The 21,680-nt window shown below is 43.6% G+C and overlaps 1 protein-coding gene across 2 annotated transcripts in view; it reads right to left on the reverse strand.

The window, feature by feature from the left end:
• The window catches only part of LOC133563022 (transient receptor potential cation channel subfamily M member 1-like), a 164,009-nt gene extending 154,657 nt beyond the window's left edge, over positions 1 to 9,352 (reverse strand). For both annotated transcript variants that reach the window (XM_061916931.1, XM_061916929.1), the window contains exon 1: positions 9,085 to 9,352. The gene's annotated coding sequence lies outside the window, so the exon portion shown is untranslated. The remainder of the gene's footprint in view (positions 1 to 9,084) is intronic.
• Between the last annotated feature and the right edge of the window lie 12,328 nt (positions 9,353 to 21,680).

Here is a 21,680-nt window from a genome sequence, read left to right on the forward strand (position 1 = left end):
TGCAATATGACGCTAGCAAACAACACCAAAACTTTATATTTTCCATTGAAAATATAAAACATTGCACACGGCACTGGAAAATCTTTCAAAATGTTTTAGTCCGACTTCGAAACCACACTGCTTGTTGGATTGTCGGCGCATTATAGCTACCGTAGTCAGAAGTATGAGTATTATTATAATATGTGTATAAGGATCGCAAAATGCCACCCATTAGCGGACACATTATCTGGTGTTTTGTTTTGCAATATTATGCAAAACCAACCTTTTCTTTCATTCTGGTACCTGCTGATCTGTTTTTGGGATCTGCATAAGTCCTGAAAATTTGCACACGTCCGTCACTGTAGTCCATAAGCTTCTTCTTTTTCTCTATCTTCATGTGTTGGGACATTTGTAATATAAAGTAGCGTAATGTTCGAACTTATATCTGTCAGTAGACTCGCCATGAAAGCGCTAAAAACTACCGGTATAGTGGGTTTAAATAATTCACCCGAGGAACTTTAGCTATTAGAGCTTTCCGGTCCGAAATTTTTTCATGGGTCACATTTCCGGCGTTGTTGCACAAGTGAGCCACGGATGAGGAGATGCTGCTCCGTTATTGATTGAAGTAAAGTATGAAGGTCATTTAACAGTTAGCGCCATCTTTTGACACTTCTTCCACTCCCGTCCTTGCACGCTATACCGCTACAAAAAAGATGACGGGGAGAAGACGATGTCGAAGGTGAGCCACGTAAATTAGACCGCCCACAAAATTCCTGAAGAGACTGTCAGAAAGCGACTTGAAGATGATCTGTAAAACATCATCTGTTCAAAATTTTGAACAAAGAACCACCATTACATGTTATGTAGACCACAAGGAAATAGTTTACATTTAGAAAAAAAATCATAATATGACTCCTTTAACCTCTTAAGACCCAGGCTGTTTGTTTACATGCTTTTTTATATTTCTCTTTGCTATTTAGGCTAATTGGACCCTAATTAGAATAAAATCTAATAATCATCTTTTGATATGATGTACTTAGTTCATAAGTACACAAAAGTGTACTTCATGTTTAGTGACATGCTAATTCTTCTTTTTACACTTTTTTTCCCAAATTCCATTGTATGTTATACTCTTCTAACACCACCAGATGGCAGTATAAGTGCCCACACAAGTGGCCATAAGACTCCAATTCAGTAGTGTATACAATTTTGTAAATGAGAGCTAAAAGGTGCTGTACACGCATGTGGCCACTAAACCTTTAGAGGTTTTTAATGCGCTTCTGTGGAGAGGCGGCGCAGGGAGTCCGACAGCGAGGCAATGCACAACGTAGCCTGCTGCAAGATGGCGGCGAGGAGGCGTGGCCGGCAGTCCGACAGCGAGGCAGGGCACGTCGGAGCCCAGCCCAAGATGGCGGCGGGGAGGCGGGGCGCGCCGGAATCAACTCCGCAAATATTATCAGGTGCGTGTGCCGCCCAGCTGGGCACAATTTAAATCTCCTCTCGCACTGTATAAAAGGGCAGCGGCCGTAAACGCCGGGGGGAGAGACGGAGAGAGAAGGAGCAAGAAGGAAGCGGATGCTGAACGAGAGTGAGAGAGAGCCACAGGAAGACGAAGACGCACGCGACTGAAAAGGTGGAGCGGGAGAGGAAGCAGGACACGGCAAGGCTGAAAAACAACCCTTAGAGACTTTTTATTATTGAAAAATAAAAGAAAGTCTAACCTGCGCCACAATGTCCTTCCTTGGTGGTCCTGAGAACCAGCACGACAGCAAGAGACTGTCACAGCCTTATAATCCGGTGCGCCATTTGTATGAAAATAGACCTGAATAGACCTGCTCATCTGCAGTGCGCCTTGTAATACGGTGTTTTCAATTTAAGAAGAAATTCCAATATGAACCCTTTAATGCGCCTTATAATCCGGTGCGCCCTATGGCCCGGAAAACACGGTATGTATATACTCCCAAGACTGAAAGATGAAGATTGTGACACAGTTCTGTCATTTCATGGCGCTGTATTGAACAAAGAGCCCACAGTCTACAAAGTCCAACTCCCTGTGAGTTAAAACATACTTGGCCAATCAAGCTGATTCTGACTTATGCCCTCCAGCTCAATGTGTCAGTGCGCCCACTGGATGTTTTATTTGGCTGACAGGCAGCATCCCCCGGTGCGTCATCCAGGAGGGCGGACAGCCGCACCAATTCCACAGGTGTGGTGGAGTCTCAGTACGTGGAAGGGATTACATGAAAAATGCAACGCAAGCACCACCCTTCTTGTTGTGTCTCGGTGGGTGCAGCGCCCGGCCCACGCGGCAGCCAGCAACACTGTTAGTAAATATTTACGCCATATCCATTGCAGCGCTTTCTTTTTCAGCTGAGTTCCGGCGAGTGCAGCCTGTCGACCTACATACAGCATTGCCCTGTCACAGCTTAGAAGGAGCCTGCAGACAACCACCCGCTCCCTCTGGAGTGGCACGGTTCTGGGTTTTATGAGGAGGAAGGGAGTGGATTTTCCCAGTAGAGGTGGGATGCAGGGGATTTATTGCCACATCTACTATCAGTCTTTTGAGAAAAATGGGGGTGAAGGGATTGTCAAGTGCAGCCGAAAAAGTCAGCAACTGGCTATGGATTAAGCGCAAGGACCCCAACTGGGCAGTAAAATAAGAGACAATGGTATGCGGTCAGGCCTAGGCCTGACTCAGGGAAAAGGACGACCCTGCCATGCAGAGTCCAACTGGATATGGAGGGTATGGCATGGAGGGGGGTGTACCTGGGACGCTAGGTACACCCTTGAGCCCTCTGGAGACGTCGTGGGCTTCAATCAAAGAAACGTCGATGAAACAGGGTGCCCACCTGAAGACCCCAATGACATACTTACCCTCCCTTTCACCACTCCACACCGACTGCTACCGTCAAGATTGTTCCTACTTACCAAAGGGGATTGAAACATCTAGTTCTAGTTGCTTTACTATATAGCTCAGGGGTCTCAAACTCAATTTACCTGGGGGCCACTGGATGTGGAGCAAGGGTCTCAAACACGCGACCCGCAGGCCGAGATGTTATTTTGCGGCCCGCACCTTGACGTAAAAATTCAATTTTGGTGCGGCCCGCGACTTTTATATGAATGGCACTTTACAGCGTCATATTTGAATACCTTCAATATTTCCGGGAGACTCACAATTGTCAGTGCCCCTCCAGGGGTAGTCATTTTCCCGAATTTCACCCAAACAAAAATATTAGGAGGCACTGCCTTTGGAGTCTTATACAAACAGCGTACCAACTCAGCCACATGTTGTTTTTGGCCACTGTAGACGCAGTAGAGGACTGCAAGACATACTAGGTCAACAGTCACAAAGGTCACACTGAGGGCGGCCATATAAACAACTTTAACAATGGTACAAATATGCGCCACACTCTAAACCCACACCAAACAACAATGACAAACACATTTTGGCAGAACATCCTCACCGTAACACAACAGAAGAAATACCCAGAATCCAATGCAGCCCTAACTCTTCCGGGCTACAATATACACCCCTGCCCCCTATTGTAGCCTGGAAGAGTTAGGGCTGCATTGGATTCTGGGTATGTGTTCTGTTGTGTTTATGTTGTTTTACAGTGCGGATGTTCTCCCAAAATGTGTTTGTCAATCTTGTTTGGTGTGGGTTCACAGTGTGGCACATATTTGTAACAGTGTTAAAGTTGTTTATACGGCCAACATCAGTGTGACCTGTATGGCTGTTGATCAAGTATGTCTTGCAGTCACTTCCGTGGGTCTGCAGAAGCCTCAAGCAATATGTGACTAGGCTGGCACACTGCCTGTATGGTGGTGAAGCAGACGAGTCGGCAGGTTGTAGAGGGCGCTAAAGGCAGTGCCATCACGGCACGCCCTTAATATTGTTATCCGGGTGAGAACCGGGAGAATGATTTCCCTAGGAGATTGTCGGGAAGGGCACTGATATTCGGGTGCTTCCCGGAAAGATCGTGACAGTTGGCAAGTATGTTGCTAGGGCGGGAAAGCCATTCAAAGAAGGTGAAATCTTTAAAAAGTGCATGTTAGATTTTTTAAGAATTATTTTCTTGCAGCCCAGCCTCACTCAGTTTCTGCATCCAGTGGCCCCCAGGTAAATTGAGTTTGAGACCCCTGATGTAGTCTGAGTGAGGCTGGGCCGCAAGAAAATATTTTTTGAAAAAAATATATTTTTAAATGTCTTTATTTTTATTTTCAACACAAAATAAAATCAAAATATAAATGAACAAACTGAGAATTAAATAATGTCAGGCAACGCAAATTAAACAATGAAAAAAATAATAATAACGGTTTAAATTGTTCCAGGTTATCGGGGACTGTTATTACTGATGGACAGGTGTCACTGTGTGACTGCAGCCAGGCACGTAAGAAAACCCTCGTCTCCATGGCTACGTTTCTGTCGCTTACACTCATTTGCCGCTTTTCAAATAACGCAGGGGTAGGCAACCCAGAACGTTGAAAGAGCCCTTTTGGACCCAATTAACAAAAATTGTCTCATGGTTGCTATCCGTGGAGTTTACAGGTACGGTAGCAACGGGCTAACATCACGACTGACGTTTTACACGTCCGATTCGCCCGGCGACTCTCTGCCGGAGTATCAGCGCTGGGGTTCGGTGCACCAGAGTTTTGTATCGTCGCTCTGTCCTTCGGCGGAGTGCTTCGGAAGCTAGCGGAACCGCTCGTCTCCCCCCGGCCCGGACAATTTACGGCAGGGCGGGGGGAGGAAGCGAGAAAGAGACACACACACGGTAATAGAGAGAGCTCGGGGGAGGGGGAGAGAGAGAGATAACTAACGTCTCGCGGGCCGCGTGTCTGAGACCCCTGATATAGCTCATCTATGTCAGGGGTCCCCAACCTTTTTTGCACCACGGACCGGTTTAATGTTGGCCCTTGTGCAAGATAAATACAGCATGAATAAGTGCATGAAAAATACAACTCACTATAACGCTGAATTAGTGGGAGCTTGTTTCTTTGCAATGGGATGCTGATGGAAATCAGCCTTTGGCTACAATTTATCCATCCATCCATTTTCGACCGCTTATTCCCTTTTGGGGGTTGCAGGGGGCACTGGCGCCTATGTCAGCTACAACCGGGCGGAAGGCGGGGTACACCCTGGACAAGTCGTAACCTCATCGCAATCTATCACTTTTCTATTTGATATCTTCATTAATGTCCATTGTATCATGTCACAAATTTATAACAAATGGCAACTTCCTATGAGGAGTTGTATTGTCCATCTTATAAACAAGCTCGTTGGTGTGTCTTGTGCACAGATGATAAACGTTGTTCTTAAACTTTTTGACTATTTGCTCACGCAGTTGTGGACAAAGGGGTGTACCACGCCCCATCCTTTCTTGTGAAAGACTAAGCATTTTTCGGGAAGCTGTTTTTATAGCCAATCATGGCACCCACCTGTTCCCAATTAGCCTGCACACCTGTGGGATGTTCCAAATAAGTGTTTGATGAGCATACCTCAACTTTATCAGTATTTATTGCCACCTTTCCCAACTTCCTTGTAATGTGTTGCTGGCATCAAATTCTAAAGTTAATGATTATTTGAACATCAAATATGTTGTCTTTGTAGCATATTCAACTGAATATGGGTTGAAAAGGATTTGCAAATCATTGTATTCTGTTTATATTTACATCTAACACAATTTCCCAACAAGCTATCCATACACTTAGGTAAAACGGTAAAACGGAATCCATCCTATTTGGGTCCCATATCAAACTTAAGAAGGTCAGTGACTTCACTATAAAAGTGGGTGACATTGTTATCACCAGGAAGGATGAGATCACCTACCTAGGTTCCATTCTAGAGGCTAATCTTTCCTGTGATAAAATGGCAACCAAGGTGATCAAAAAGGTCAACCAAAGAACGAGATTCCTCTACAGAATCTCCTCTCTGGTCAACAAAAGCACCTTGAGGATTCTAGGGGGAACTCTCATTCAACCCTTCTTCGATTACGCTTGCACCTCCTGGTACCCCAGCACCTCCAAAACCCTCAAATCTAGACTCCAAACATCCCGGAATAAGCTAGTCCGGTTACTTTTAGACCTCCACCCCAGATCACACCTCAATCCAACCCACTTCTCCAAAGTGGACTGGCTCAGGGTGGAGGACAGAGTAAAACAACTTGCACTGAGCCTAGTCTATAAAATCCGCTACACCTCCTTGATACCGAAGTACATGTCAAACTACTTCCTTAACGTAAATGACCACCATAACCACAACACCAGGGGGAACTCCACAAACCACGTTAAACCCAGATTCCGATCTAACAAAAGGTCTTAACTCATTCTCTTTCTATGCCAAATCAATGTGGAATGCACTCCCAACAGGTATAAAAGTAAGTGCATCTCTATATTTCCTCAAAACCGCTCTAAAACAACACCTCCAGGCAACTTCAACACTTTACTAATACCCTCCTCCATTCACATCCCATCTCCCCGGATTATAAACAACTAAAATGTACTTCTAATGCAGGGGTCGGGAACCTTTTTGGCTGAGAGAGCCATGAAAGCCAAATATTTCACAATGTATTTCCGTAAGAGCCATATAACATTTTTCAACACTGAATACAACTAAATTCGTGCATTTTTAAGTATGACCAACATTTGTAGAGTATAATAAGTATCTTATTCTTTTCAACATTGTTATTATAAAAGTTAACCAATAATACATATAATGCTTCTTACCATTATTGCGACATCTTGAACAAGTGCGGTAGAAAACGGGTGGTTGGATTAAAATGCATGAGAATGTTTTATAATTTGAACGTTATTTTTGAAACTTTGATTACCAGCGGAATTATTAATTACTTACCATGTTAAGCAATGTCAGCTAAGATTTATCTGAGAGCCATATGCAGTCATCTGGCTCTAGAGCCATAGGTTCCCTACACCTGGTTTAAGCATTAGAGACATTTTTACCTGCACTCTGCCTCCCGCTGTTTCCCACATCTACAAAGCAATTAGCTACCGACTGCCACCTACTGATATGGAAGAGTATCACACGGTTACTCGGCATAGCTCGATTGGTAGAGTGGCTGTGCTAGCAACCTGAGGGTTCCAGGTTCGATTCCCGCTTCCGCCATCCTAGTCACTGCCGTTGTGTCCTTGGGCAAGACACTTTACACATCTGCCCTCAGTTCCACCCACACTGGTTTAAATGTAATTAAGATATTGGGTGTCACTTTGTAAAGCGCTTTGAGTCACTAGAGAAAAGCGCTATATAAATTTAATCATCTGAGAGCCATATGTAGTCATCAAAAGAGCCACATCTGGCTCTAGAGCCATAGGTTCCCTCCCCCTGTTCTAATATATATACTTGTTCTTATTCTATCTGAACTCACTATGTTCTCTGCTGGCTGCACATATCCTACTAAATAAGACCTACACTGTTTCAATGTCCACATTTCTCTGTTGATGCAATTGTTGATGACTGAAGTTCTGATATCAACCAAAGCTCCTCATTCCACCCCCCGGATTGTAAATAATGTAAATAATTCAAAGTACATACTATGATGATTAACTTGTGTGATGACTGTATTATGTTGATAGTATATATTTGTACCATGTATTGATTAATGTGGACCCCGACTTAAACAAGTTGAAAAACGTATTCGGGTGTTACCATTTAGTGGTCAATTGTACGGAATATGTACTAAACCAGGGGTAGGGAACCTATGGCTCTGGAGCCAGATGTGGCTCTTTTGATGACTGCATCTGGCTCTCTGATAAATCTGAACTGACGTTGCTTAACACGATAAGTAATGAATAATTCCACTTGTAATCACAGTGTTAAAAATAATGTTCAAAATATAAAACATTCTCATGCATTTTTAATCCATCCATCCGTTTTGTACCGCACCTGTTCAAGAAGTTGCGTTAACGGTAAGAAGTTATTTATTTATTATTGGTTAGTGTGGGTCTTGCCCTCCTGGGGGTTCTTCAGACCCCCAAGCACCGACATGAGAGCCTGTTTCAGGGTTACAATATTGTTTTATTTTTCAATAAGTCTCTCAGTTGCTTTCCAGCAATAGTATTTCCAGCCCCAACCCAGTCTCTCCTCCTGGCTGCTGCTTATAACAGAAGGATAGGTGATTAGATAACAAGGCCCAGGTGGGCCGTCTACAAACCTGTCGCTGCAGGCCCGCAGGCCACGCCCCCTCCACAGTTAGCTTCAGAATAACAATGTTAATAGAAAGAATAAGAGACCTATTATACTCTAGAAATGTTGGTCTTACTTAAAAATGCACGTGTTTAGTTGTGTTCAGTGTTAAAAAAAATATTATATGGCTCTTACTGAAATATATTTTAAAATATTTGGCTTTTTGGCTCTCTCAGCCAAAAAGGTTCCCGACCCCTGTACTAAACTGTGCAATCTACTAATAAAAGTATCAATCAAAAAATCAATCAATCAATTCCCAACTCATATTGAAAAGGAGTTTGTATATCATTTTATGTTTCTCTGCGGCCTGGTAGCAAATGCATCACGGACTGGTACCGGCCCCTGGAGTGGTGTTTGCGGACCCCTGCTTTACATGATCCCAAAGAATGTTGTTGATTGAAGTAGTGCTTACAATGACTTTGCACTGCTGATTTATTTAACAACTGCGTGCGTGCGTGCGTGCGTGCGTGCGTTTCACGGTGGCAGTGGGGTTAGTGCGTCTGCCTCACAATACGAAGGTCCTGCAGTCCTGGGTTCAAATCCAGGCTCGGGATCTTTCTGTGTGGAGTTTGCATGTTCTCCCCGTGAATGCGTGGGTTCCCTCCGGGTACTCCGGCTTCCTCCCACCTCCAAAGACATGCACCTGGGGATAGGTTGATTGGCAACACTAAATTGGCCCTAGTGTGTGAATGTGTGTGAATGTTGTCTGTCTGTGTTGGCCCTGCAATGAGGTTGCGACTTGTCCAGGGTGTACCCCGCCTTCCGCCCGATTGTAGCTGAGATAGGCGCCAGCGCCCCCCGCGATCCCAAAAAGGGATTAAGCAGTAGAAAATGGATGGAGGGATGGATGGTGTGTGTGTGTGTGTGTGTGTGTGTGTGTGTGTGTGTGTGTGTGTAACACTTACAGGCGGTAATCACGTGACTTCCAGACGCCTGCCTGTTTTATGAGCATGTTTTCTTGCAAGGAGCTGCGTGGCGTGTCTCGCAGCGCGGCAGTGGGGTGACGCAAGGCGAGCTATTAATAACTCATGAACGGGATGTTCTCCACGGAGCGCTGTGGGGTCATTCCAGGATAAAACAGCCTACGCGCCTCCTCCTCCTCCAGACTACGTCGTGGCGTTTGCTGACGTCTTTTTAAAGGGAGACGCCAAGCAAGTACTTCCTGCTTCCTGCTTCTAGTGGCGGGCTGCACGAGGACTGCGGGCATGCCACGCCCACAAGAGAACTCGATGACATTAGGATCGCCCTCTTTTTTTTTTTTTTAATGTTTATTTGTAAATTTCAATAATTACAAACAGTAAGTCCAACAACAATATTGATTGATTGATTGATTGATTGATATATTTTTATTTCAAATATGCAAAAAAAAAACAAACAAGAGCAAGCATGATCCAATACAGTGCTATAGCATTAACGGCTATTATAACAAAATGAAAACAATGGAGAATAAAAAAAACAACAAAAAAACAAATGTGCGTTCGACTTTTTTTTTTTTTACATATTTGAAAAGGAGTGAGAAGAAGTGTACCCTTATTTAATCCCACCCATTTTCTTTAAATCATAAATTACTCTGAACTCGAACTTCCTTGTTCACTCTATGTACAAATGAACTTGTATATAAATAAATGATAAATATATACATACATATGCACACTACACACATACAGAGCCACACCGTTACCACAAGTGCTCATGGAAATAGTATCATGAAGAAAAAAAAAGAAGAAAAACAGCAGTACCAGTGCCTCAATGGGCACCCCCTAACTCTTTTGTAACACAAGAAACCCAATATCAAAGCCCTTCTTCATGTCTGTACCTCTGAAATACCATGTACCTAAACTTCTTTTTAAACTGGTTTATGTTTGGACATTGCTTTAACTCCACATTCAAACCATTCCATAGTTTCACTCCACTCCAATATAAAACATTACAAACCATTATGAAAACAGTACAAAACAGCGCCAGGGGGTTGTAAATTCAGAATAACAAAAATAGAATACAAAAAAATATGTATGTAATAAACAAAGTGCAAAGCCAGGCTCGGCGTCAGAGAGGCTCAGAGCCTTTCGGTGAAATCTTTTTTTTTTTTGTTATATTATACAAGTAGGGCCGACATTAAAGGCCTACTGAAATGAGATTTTCTTATTTAAACGGGGATAGCAGGTCCATTCTATGTGTCATACTTGATCCATCCATCCATCCATCTTCTTCCGCTTATCCGAGGTCGGGTCGCGGGGGCAACAGCCTAAGCAGGGAAACCCAGACTTCCCTTTCCCCAGCCACTTCGTCTAGCTCTTCCCGGGGGACATAATCTTCCCAACGAGTCCTGGGTCTTCCCCGTGGCCTCCTACCGGTTGGATATGCCCTAAACACCTCCCTAGGGAGGCGTTCGGGTGGCATCCTGACCAGATGCCCGAACCACCTCATCTGGCTTCTCTCCATGTGGAGGAGCAGCGGCTTTACTTTGAGCTCCTCCCGGATGGCAGAGCTTCTCACCCTATCTCTAAGGGAAAGACCCGCCACACGGTGGAGGAAACTCATTTCGGCCGCTTGTACCCGTGATCTTATCCTTTCGGTCATGACCCAAAGCTCATGACCAAAGGTGAGGATGGGAACGTAGATCGACCGGTAAATTGAGAGCTTTGCCTTCCGGCTCAGCTCCTTCTTCACCACAACGGATCGGTACAACGTCCGCATTACTGAAGACGCTGCACCGATCCGCCTGTCGATCTCACGATCCACTCTTCCCTCACTCGTGAACAAGACTCCTAGGTACTTGAACTCCTCCACTTGGGGCAGGGTCTCCTCCCCAACCCGGAGATGGCACTCTTGATCATACTTGTCATACTTGATCATTTTGCAATATTGCCATATTTTTGCTGAGAGGATTTAGTAGAGAACATCCACGATAAAGTTCGCAACTTTTGGTCGCTAATAAAAAAAGCCTTGCCTGTACCGGAGGTAGCAGACGATGTGCGCGTGACATCACGGGTTGTAGAGCTCCTCACATCTGAACATTGTTTATAATCATAGCCACCAGCAGCAAGAGCGATTCGGACCGAGAAAGCGATGATTTCCCCATTAATTTGAGCGAGGATGAAACATTCGTGGATGAGGAAAGTTAGAGTGAATAGTAAAGAAAAAATAAAAGACAGGGCAGTGGGAGCGATTCAGATGTTATAAAACACATTTACTCGGATAATTCTGGAAAATCTCTTATCTGCTTATTGTGTTACTAGTGTTGTAGAGAGATTATACTGTCGTACGTAGGGACGGCGTGGCGCAGTGGCCGTGCGCAACCCGAGGGTCCCTGGTTCAATCCCCACCTAGTACCAACCTCGTCACGTACGTTATGTCCTGAGCAAGACACTTCACCCTTGCTTCTGATGGGTGCTGTTTATCACCTTACATGGCAGCTCCCTCCATCAGTGTGTGAATGTGTGTGTGTGAATGGGTAAATGTGGGAGTAGTGTCAAAGCGCTTTGAGTACCTTGAAGGTAGGAAAGCGCTATACAAGTACAACCCATTTATCATTTATTTACCTGAAAGTCGGGTGTGGTAACCGCCAGTGTCTCTGAGGGAAGCCACGCAGCTGCCTCTTTGACAGCTGCAGGAAGAACGACGCAAGCTCCGCTCATGTCTACAGTAAGAGCCGACTTATTACCACAATTTTCTCACCGAAACCTGCCGGTTGACATGTGGTAGGGAACCATGTTCGCTTGACCACTCTAAAGCTTCACTTTCGGGAATGTAAACAAGGAAACACCGGCAGTGTTTGTGTTGCTAAAGGCAGCTGCAATACACCGCTTCCCACCTACATCTTTCTTCTTTGACGTCTCCATTATTAATTGAAAAAATTGCAAAAGATTCAGCAACACAGATGTGCAGAATACTGTGTAATGATGCGATTAAAGCAGACGACTTATAGCTGGGGTCGAGCTGGAAAACAATGTCCGCTACAACTCAATACGTCACGCGCACGCGTCATCATACGCATCATCATACTGACGTTTTCAACAGGATACTTCACGCGAAATTTAAAATTGCAATTTAGTAAACTAAAAAGGCCGTATTGGCATTTGTTGCAATGTTAATATTTCATCATTGATATATAAACTATCAGACTGTGTGGTCGGTAGCAGTGGGTTTCAGTAGGCCTTTAATGTGCTCAAATATCTGTTTCCACTGTGAAATTGGATACTGTAGACCAGGGGTGCCCAAACTATGAATACGGACCGTCAGCGTCCAAAATCTGGCCCGCGGAAAGTCCTGAATTTAAAAATAAATAAAAAATCTATTTTTAATACACATTTTTGTATGACCATTCTAAAAAAAACCTCCATCCATCCATCCATCCATCCATTTTATACCGCTTATTCCCTTTGGTGTTGCAGGGGACGTTGGTGCCTATCTCAGCTACAATCGGGCGGAAGGCGGGGTACAGCCTGGACAAGTCGCTACCTCATCGCAGGGCCAACACAGATTGACAGACAAGTAATAGTAATAGAAAATAATAATTGAATTACTAATTGGATTACTCTTTAATAAATCTAATTGATTATTGTGCTACAATGAACAAAAACATCAAATATCTGGCATACACAACTAAGATATTTCATGAAACTTGAGTGTATATAAAATAGTAATTGTAATGGTAATAGAAAATAGTAATTGAATCACTAATTGGATTACGCTTTAAGAAATCTAATTAATTATTGTGTTATTATAAATAAAAACATTAAATATCTGGCATACACAGCTAAGATGTTTCATGAGACTCAAACCTGTCTTTTCTAATCCATTTTTTTACCGCTTGTTATTCTTGGTGTCTCCGAGCCACTCAGGCAAATCATATTGTCCAATAAGGACAAAGAGCAGCTCGAAGACTTCTATGGAACTACAACAACATGGAATCAGATTTCCCTCACCCGGACGCGGGTAACCGAGACTTCCTTCTGGACCCAGGCCCGGAGTTGGGGCACGATGGTGAGCACCTAGTGGCCGGGCCCGTGGAGGAGTTCAAGTACCTCGGAGTCTTGTTCACGAGTGAGGGAAGAGTGGATCATGAGATCGACAGGCGGATCGGTGCGGCGTCTTCAGTAATGCAGACGCTGTATCGATCCGTTGGGGTGAAGAAAGAGCTGAGCCGGAAGGCAAAGCTCTCAATTTACCGTTCGATCTACGTTCCCATCCTCACTTATGGTCATGAGCTTTGGGTTGTGACCGAAAGGACAAGATCACGGGTAAAAGCTGCCCAAATGAGCTTCGTCCGCCGGGTGGCGGGTCTCTCCCTTAGAGAGGGTGAGAAGCTCTATCGTCCGGGAGGAACTCAAAGTAAAGCCGCTGCTGGAGAGGAGCCAGATAAGGTGGTATCGGGCATCTGGTCAGGATGCCACCCGAACGCCTCCCTAGGGAGTTGTTTAGGGTACATCCGACCGGTAAGAGGCCACGGGAATAACCTGGGACACGTTGGGAAGACTATGTCTCCTGGCTGGCCTGGGAACGCCTTGGGATCCCCCGGGAGGAGCCGGAATGGTCCTTACACACCGGCAGGCCACGCCCCCCTCCACACCAATATTGCAACAATTGTACATGTGTTTTTTTAGTTTTAATACATTTTCAAAATTTAAAAAAATAAAAAAACATTTCACATTGTCGTTTTAGGGTATTGTGTGTAGAATTTTTTGGACAAAAATTAATTTATTCCATTTTGGAATTGTCATGTCTTTTGATCATGTTTTTGTTTGGCCATGTGCTGTTTGTTTTTTGGACACTCAGTTCCTGCTTTTTCACACTTGTTTTGTCACCATAGTAACCATTAGTTTCACCTGTGTCAAATTTGGAGTCCGCACCTGTTTTCACTAATCATGTCTATTATTTAAACCGAAAGTTGCCAGGAAGTCAGCCTGGCGACCTTACCTCCACTCATGTCATGTTTACGGTTTCATGCTTAGTTCACGCTGCTTGTTTCATAGTCCATGCTGCCCTGTTCACGTCACCACAAGTAAGTTTTGTTTATTAATGCCACAGTTAGTGTCTTTTGTTTTTTGTCCACAGTTCTGCCTTTTTGCTACTTTTTGTTTTTATAGCCAAGTTTTGTACTTCCGCCTTTGTGCGCGCCTTTTGTTTATTCCTTTTATTAGTGTTAAAATAAAGATGTCATTACCTTCACGCCTTGCCCGCTCCAACTTTCCCTTTGCATCCCGGAAAAACAAACCCCAAAGTCCACGTTTTGACAGGAATACGGCCGTAACATAACAAAATGTGGAAAAGTGACGCGCTATGAATACTTTCTGAATAAATTGTCATTGCCCATGATCATTTTTATTGCATTTCAGCCGTTTAATGGCAGTTGAATTATTTACGCTCATCAAAGCTTCTGGGAATTACGCTCATGAATTTTATGGGGCCATCTGCTAGTTAAGGGGCGCAGTTACACCAAAACAATATTTTATTAGCAATATACCAGATTACAGTTCATTAAAATGGGACCGCCTTGGGATCACCCGGGAAGAGCTGGACGAAGTGGTTGGGGAGAGGAAAGTCTGGGCTTCCCTGCTTAGGCTGCTGCCCCCGCGACCCGACCTCGGATAACCGAAAGAAGATGGATAAATGGATGGATGGTCACCACTAGTGGTGCAAATGAGACATTTCTATTAGATGCAATGTTATTGGGACCATGATTTATGTCCTCACTTGTTCACACCTCCTCATATGGAAGCTACTTTTCCTTGTTGATGTCTCAAGAAAGGTAGAAATACAAGAACACGCACACACACACACACACACACACACGCACGCACGCACACACGCTCACACACTCAAGGGGGTGGAGTCATGTGTCGTAAAAGGAGACTGAGCGCATTGTCTTCTATCTTGGAATCGCAGTCCCCTCCTCCGGTCCTCCACGCGAGGGACCCTCCCTCTGGTGGTGGGCAACAAAGACTATCAGACGTTCAAACAGGATGCACTATTTCTTCACCGCATGCTGACCTCCGTGACCTTTTGCAGAGCTAAGCCTCGCTCTCAGCCAGTGCCAAGCTCCAAAATCTAAGCCTTAGCGAGTGGGTGGCCTAGTGGCACGGTGGGAGAGAACACACACACACGCATGGCCTGTGTGTGTGTGTGTTTGCTGCCCACTCGCCTCACTTGTTCCTACCACACTGTTTATCTGCTGCTATCTACACATGCTCTACCTGTAAACACGGCGGAATGTAGTCGATGTCGACGAGCGCCAAAAGGCGTGATCAAGACATGAGTCAGTCAAACCGCCCCCCCCCCCCCCCCCCCACTTCCTGTCTGCAGGAGAGGCTCTCACGGCGCTGCTCACATAACGACGGAGGAAGAAAAAAGCCTGTCATCCTCACGTGACTGGAAGAGACCCTGAGAGAACGGGCCTCGCCCACGCAGAAAGGAACCGTTTCACACCAAAAACTGCGATGAAATCATCAGGGGACATTTTTTTTATTGCACAAGTCAACCATTTGCAGTAAAATAATTGAAAAGGGGGAAAATGGTGCTGTGTGTCAGGTTCAAACACTAAACTATCTATTAAACGAGACGAGAAGCAAGGAATCAAGCAGAGACAGAGATTAATTAAAGCTACAAGAGGCGATGGACGGGACCGACTTTTGCTGGTGTTTCCTGCCTTTACCCATTCAACATATCTTTACCTGCACATTACCTACCTTCGCTGCATCCTGGGGTCACACTGGTGCTTCTTTCTTTCACCCATACACGCTGGTGCTTCCTGCCATCACCCAGACAACATATCTTTACCTACACATTACCTACCTTCTCTGTATCCTGGTGTCAAACTGGTGCCTCCTTCTTTCACCCAGTAAACATATCTTTACCCGCACAGTACCTACCTTCTCTGCATTGTGTGGTCACGCTGGTGCTTCCCATTTTCAATCGGCCATCTTGAGACAGCAGCAGCGCAGCAGCATCAGCATAGAAGTTCTTTGAAGGCTTGTAAAATAAAAACCAGAGCAGTTAGAAAAACTGTTTGCGCAACTTTTAATCAGCAGGGTTCAATCTCTTTCCAGTGCGAGTTTGAAGCCGACACAACAAACGTGCTCGGAGGAGATAATGTTTGAAAAAAGGTGACAGGTTTTTAAAAAACTTTTGTTATGAAGGGGTAATTGCCAACTTCCTGTTGATTTTTACTGAAGGATGAATTAAATGAATTAAATGTAGGTCTAAGTAAGACCTACATAGAAGTTGTTCTTTCATGTCTCTACGACATTCCTACCGGAAGTTACAAACAGTTTTGTCTGTGTTTTCTTACTAGGAGCAGTTTTGTCCGTGTTTTATTCCTAGGGGAAGCTGGAGTGCAATTTTGAGTTTTGGGGTTTGTTTTTTTATTAGATCACAATTTTCACCAGTCCTGATGTGTGTGTCCAGTTTAGTGAGTTTTGAAGCATTTTAAGAGGGTCAAATTACAGCTCAAAGAGGCAAAAATGAAATTTTTTACAAAACTTTTGTTTTGAAGGGGTTTTTGCCAATTTCCTGTTGATTTTTGCTAAAGGAGGTTGGTGTATGAAATCTAGGTCTAAGTCAGACCTACATAGAGGTTTTTGTAATAAAATTCATAAAATAATACAATCAAAACTCCGAAAATTTTCCGAGTTTTAGTAAAAATTTGACTTTGATGTCATATTTAAACTTGTGTTGTTTTGTTTTTTTTACAAAAATAAAATGTACTTTTCAGAAGTAAAAAAATAAACGTCCAAATCTTAAAGGGGAAAAAAAGTCATAAAAAAACTTTTTATGACTTTTTTTCCCCTTTAAGATTTGGACGTTTCAAATTGACCTTTCTCAAAAAAGGTCAATTTGAGTGTAGTGTGTTCAATCAATCAATCAATCAATGTTTATTTATATGGCCCTAAATCACAAGTATCTCAAAGCGCTGCACAAACCACAACGACATCCTCGGTAGAGCCCACATACAGGCAAGGAAAAACTCACACCCAGTGGGACGTCGGTGACAGTGGCAATGATGACTATGAGAAACCTTGGAGAGGACCGCATATGTGGGTGGAAACATATTTATTAATCTAACTACATATTTACATATTTATTGATCTAACTACAAACCTTGGCAAGGCATGAGGTAAACAAACATAAACTATGGCTTGGAACAAACAAGAAACTGTGGCAAGAAATAAACACGGCTTACGTGGAAACGGCATGAATCGAGCAACAAGAACTATGGTATCGTGTGAAAACGAGCAACGTCGCCAGAATGGCTGACTGGCAAGGGGGGGTCTAAATAGTCTCATGATTAGAGCCAGGTGAGCGGTACGAACACCAGCGGCAGGTGAAAATCATAAGTCACCTTGGCAACCGAAACAAACAAGAATGCACCAATATATATATATATATATATATATATATATATATATATATATATATATATATATATATATATATATATATATATATATATATATGTCTTGTGGGTATTTTGTCTTGTGGGTTCCATGGACCACCAAGGAAGGACATGATTTTGAGCAGGTTTGACTTGCCTTATTTTTCAAAACCAGCTTGTCTGCGGCCGGGTTGCTCTTCCGCGGCGTCTCGCGTCTCTCTCTGCTGCTCGCTCCGCCGTCTGCTTTTCAGCAGCCCGTACCTCCGTCCGACTCTTGCGCTCTGTCTCCATCGTTGTATGCTGTTCTCTCTCCGCACCATCACCAGCCCCGTTCTCTCCTCCTTCTCCCCCTTTTATACATCGAGAGGAGATATGTTAATCGTGTCCAGGTGCGGGATCCACACACCTGAACTCGTTTGTGGGGTCGCTCCCGGCACGCCCCGCCTCGCCGCTTGCCCGCATTCTCCGCCTCCTCGCCGCCATCTTGGGCCGGGCTCCAGCGTGCCCTGCCTGTCTGTATATATATATATATATATATATATGTGTGTGATAGCACACCAAGTTGTGTATCGTTGCCAAGTGGGGCAGCTTGTGTGTGTGTGCGCGTGCGTGTGTGTGTGTGTGTGTGTGCGTGTGTGTGTGTGTGTGTCGCCTTATCCAACCTGCCTGGAGACAAGCAGGGTGAGCAGCAGATTAATGGAGCACAATTTAAAATGTGTCTCACAATGTACTGCAAAACTAGTCTTAGTGCGAAGAAATAGGACAGGTGTGTGATCTGCTGCAATACGAAGGTTGTATCGATTCTGTGACACACAACGAGGAAGGAAGAGCGATGTTGTTGACACCCCCGCAGTTACTGTAAATATTTGCATGGGTGAAAATGAGGGAACAAAGTGTACTTCCTGTTGCCACAATAACAGCACAATACTGTTCTGTGTGAGAGGAGCGGAGGTCTCCACCCTTCTCAGCTGACACGCCGGCTGCCAGTGACATCCGATCCTCAACCAAGTTTGTGTTTGCATATTTCACAGCAGTGCAAGACTCAGGAGCGAGAAACACGAGGAAGAAAAGCAGGTGTGAAACGTGCAGAGGAAGCCAAGTGAACACGCAGCCTGACGATAGCTTTTTGGTCAAAGAGGATGACCTGCAAACACAAGTTATACAATAGTTGCACTTTCATGAGGAAGTACAGCGTCTCAGCTTGAAGACTTCCTGGCAGGCACAAGACTTTGAAACAACGTTGAGAACTTGTTTGTGTTAGGTCCTGATGTTGAGTAACTCAAATACAACGTTGGAATGACCTGCTGTTTGACTACGTTTAAAAGGGAACATTATCACAATTTCAAAAGGGTTGAAAACAATACAAATCTGTTCCCAGTGGCTTGTTGTATTTTTTGAAATTTTTTTCAAAATTTTACCGGTCCCCGAATATCCCTAAAAAAAGCTATAAAGTGCTTGATTTTCGCTATTTGCGATGCCACTATCCATTTCCCTGTGACGTCACACAGTACTGCCAATGTAAACAAACAACGGCGAATAGCACAGCAAGATATAGCGACATTAGCTCGGATTCAGACTCGGATTTCAGCGACTTAAGCGATTCAACAGATTACGCATGTATTGAAACAGATGGTTGGAGTACGAAAGTATTGAAGAAGGAACTGAAGCTATTGAGCGAATAGCTATTGACGCTATTCATAGTCATAGCATGGCCGAATAGCTGCGTTAGCATCGCCGGTAAAATGTGCGGACCAAACGATCAGGACTTTCGCATCTCGTGACACTGGAGCAACTTAAATCCGTCGATTGGTAAGTGTTTTTTTCGCATTAAATGTGGGTGGAAGTAAACGTAATATAGTTGCAAATGCGTCTACAGGTTATCCATACATCTCTGTGCCATGTCTGCTTTAGCACCGCCGGTAAATAGCATGTTAGCATCGATTAGCATAGCATGTTAGCATCGATTAGCTGGCAGTCAACATCAACAAAACTCACCTTTGTGAATTTGATGACTATATAGTTGCAAATGCATCTGCAGGTTATCCATACATCTCCGTGCCATGTCTGCTTTAGCACCGCCGGTAAATAGCATGTTAGCATCGATTAACATAGCATGTTAGCATCGATTAGCTGGCAGTCACGCCGCAACCAAATATGTCTGATTAGCACATAAGTCAACATCAACAAAACTCACCTCTGTGATTCCGTTGAATTTATCGTTGCAAATGCATCTGCAGGTTATCCATACATCTCTGTGCAATGTCTGCCTTAGCATCGCCGGTCAAATGTGGAGACACTCTGGCACATTCAATGGGGGTCTGGCGGCAGAAACTTTCGCATCTTCGGGCCAGTGGTGCAACTTGAATCCCTCCCTGTTAGTGTTGTTACACCCTCCGACAACACACTGACAAGGCATGATGTCTCCAAGGTTCCAAAAAATAGTCGTAAAAACGGAAAATAACAGGGCTGAGACCCGGTGTTTGTAACGTGAAAATGAAAATGGCGGCTGTGTTACCTCGGTGACGTCACATTCTGACGTCATCGCTAAAAGACCGATAAACAGAAAGACGTTTAATTCGCCAAAATTCACCCATTTAGAGTTCGGAAATCGGTTAAAAAAATATATGATCTTTTTTCTGCACCATCAAGGTATATATTGACGCTTACATAGGTCTGGTGATAATGTTCCCCTTTAATCAATGTTGGGTTCTGACGTTGATTTGACCGTTGAATTTTGGTCATTTCCCAACCAATATTCTGCAACACAAATACAACGTTGAAACAACATGCTTTTTGACAACGTTTAATCAATGTTTAATAAATGTTGGTTCTGACGTTGATTTGACCATTGAAATTTGGTCATTTTCCAACCAATATTCTACAACACAAATACAACGTTGAAACAACATGCTTTTCGACGACTTTTGTTCAATGTTGGGTTCTAAAGTAGATTTAACCATTGACTTTTGGTCATTTCCCAAACGATATTCTGCAACACAAATACAACGTTAAAACAACATGCTTTTTGACAACGTTTAATCAATGTTTAATAAATGTTGGTTCTGATGTTGATTTGACCATTAAATTTTTGTCATTTACCAACCAATATTCTACAACCTGAATACAACGTTGAAGCAACATGCTTATTGACGACGTTTATTTAATTTCAGGTTCTGACGTTGATTTGACCATTGAATTTTGGTCATTTACCAACCAATATTCTACAACACAAATACAACCTTGAAACAACATGCTCTTAGATGACGTTTATTCAATGTCTTGTTGGGACGTTGATTTGACCATTGAATTTTTGTCATTTCCCAAACCAATATTCTGCAACATGAATACAACGTTGAAACAACATGCTGTTTGATGACGTTTAATCAATGTCGGGTTCTGATGTTGATTTGTCCATTGATATTTGGTCAGGGCTTCACGGTGGCAGAGGGGTTAGTGCGTCTGCCTCACAATACGAAGGTCCTGCATTCCTGGGTTCAAATCCAGGCTCAGGATCTTTCTGTGTTCTCCCCGTGAATGCGTGGGTTCCCTCCGGGTACTCCGGCTTCCTCCCACTTCCAAAGACATGCACCTGGGGATAGGTTGACCTCAGATGTGGGGTTGCCCACATCTGAGGTCCTCTCCAAGGTTTCTCATAGTCAGCATTGTCACTGGCGTCCCACTGGATGTGAATTCTCCCTGCCCACTGGGTGTGAGTTTTCCTTGCCCTTTTGTGGGTTCTTCCGAGGATGTCGTAATGGTTTGTACAGTCCTTTGAGACGTTTGTGATTTAGGGCTATATAAATAAACATTGATTGATTTAAGAAGGGACTAAAAACCCACCTGTTTAGCACAGCTTTTATCTCATTTCTCTGCCTTCTTCTTTTTTAAATGCACTGCTTGCCTATCTGTTTTATGCAGTGCTTTCATGCCTTTATTTCTATTTTCATCCATTTTTCTGTTTTATTTAGTGTTTTTCATGTCTTTATTTCTATTTTAATTTTCTATTATATATTTCTAACTTTCTATTTTTTGTAATACTTTGTAGCACTTTGAGATTTTAACAAATGTAAAGTGCGTTACGTATGCAAGTCATTATAATTATTATTATTAACTGAGTTGAATATGTAC

Source organism: Nerophis ophidion, linkage group LG12 (assembly GCF_033978795.1).
Source record: "Nerophis ophidion isolate RoL-2023_Sa linkage group LG12, RoL_Noph_v1.0, whole genome shotgun sequence".
NCBI classification, from domain to species: Eukaryota; Metazoa; Chordata; class Actinopteri; order Syngnathiformes; family Syngnathidae; genus Nerophis; species Nerophis ophidion.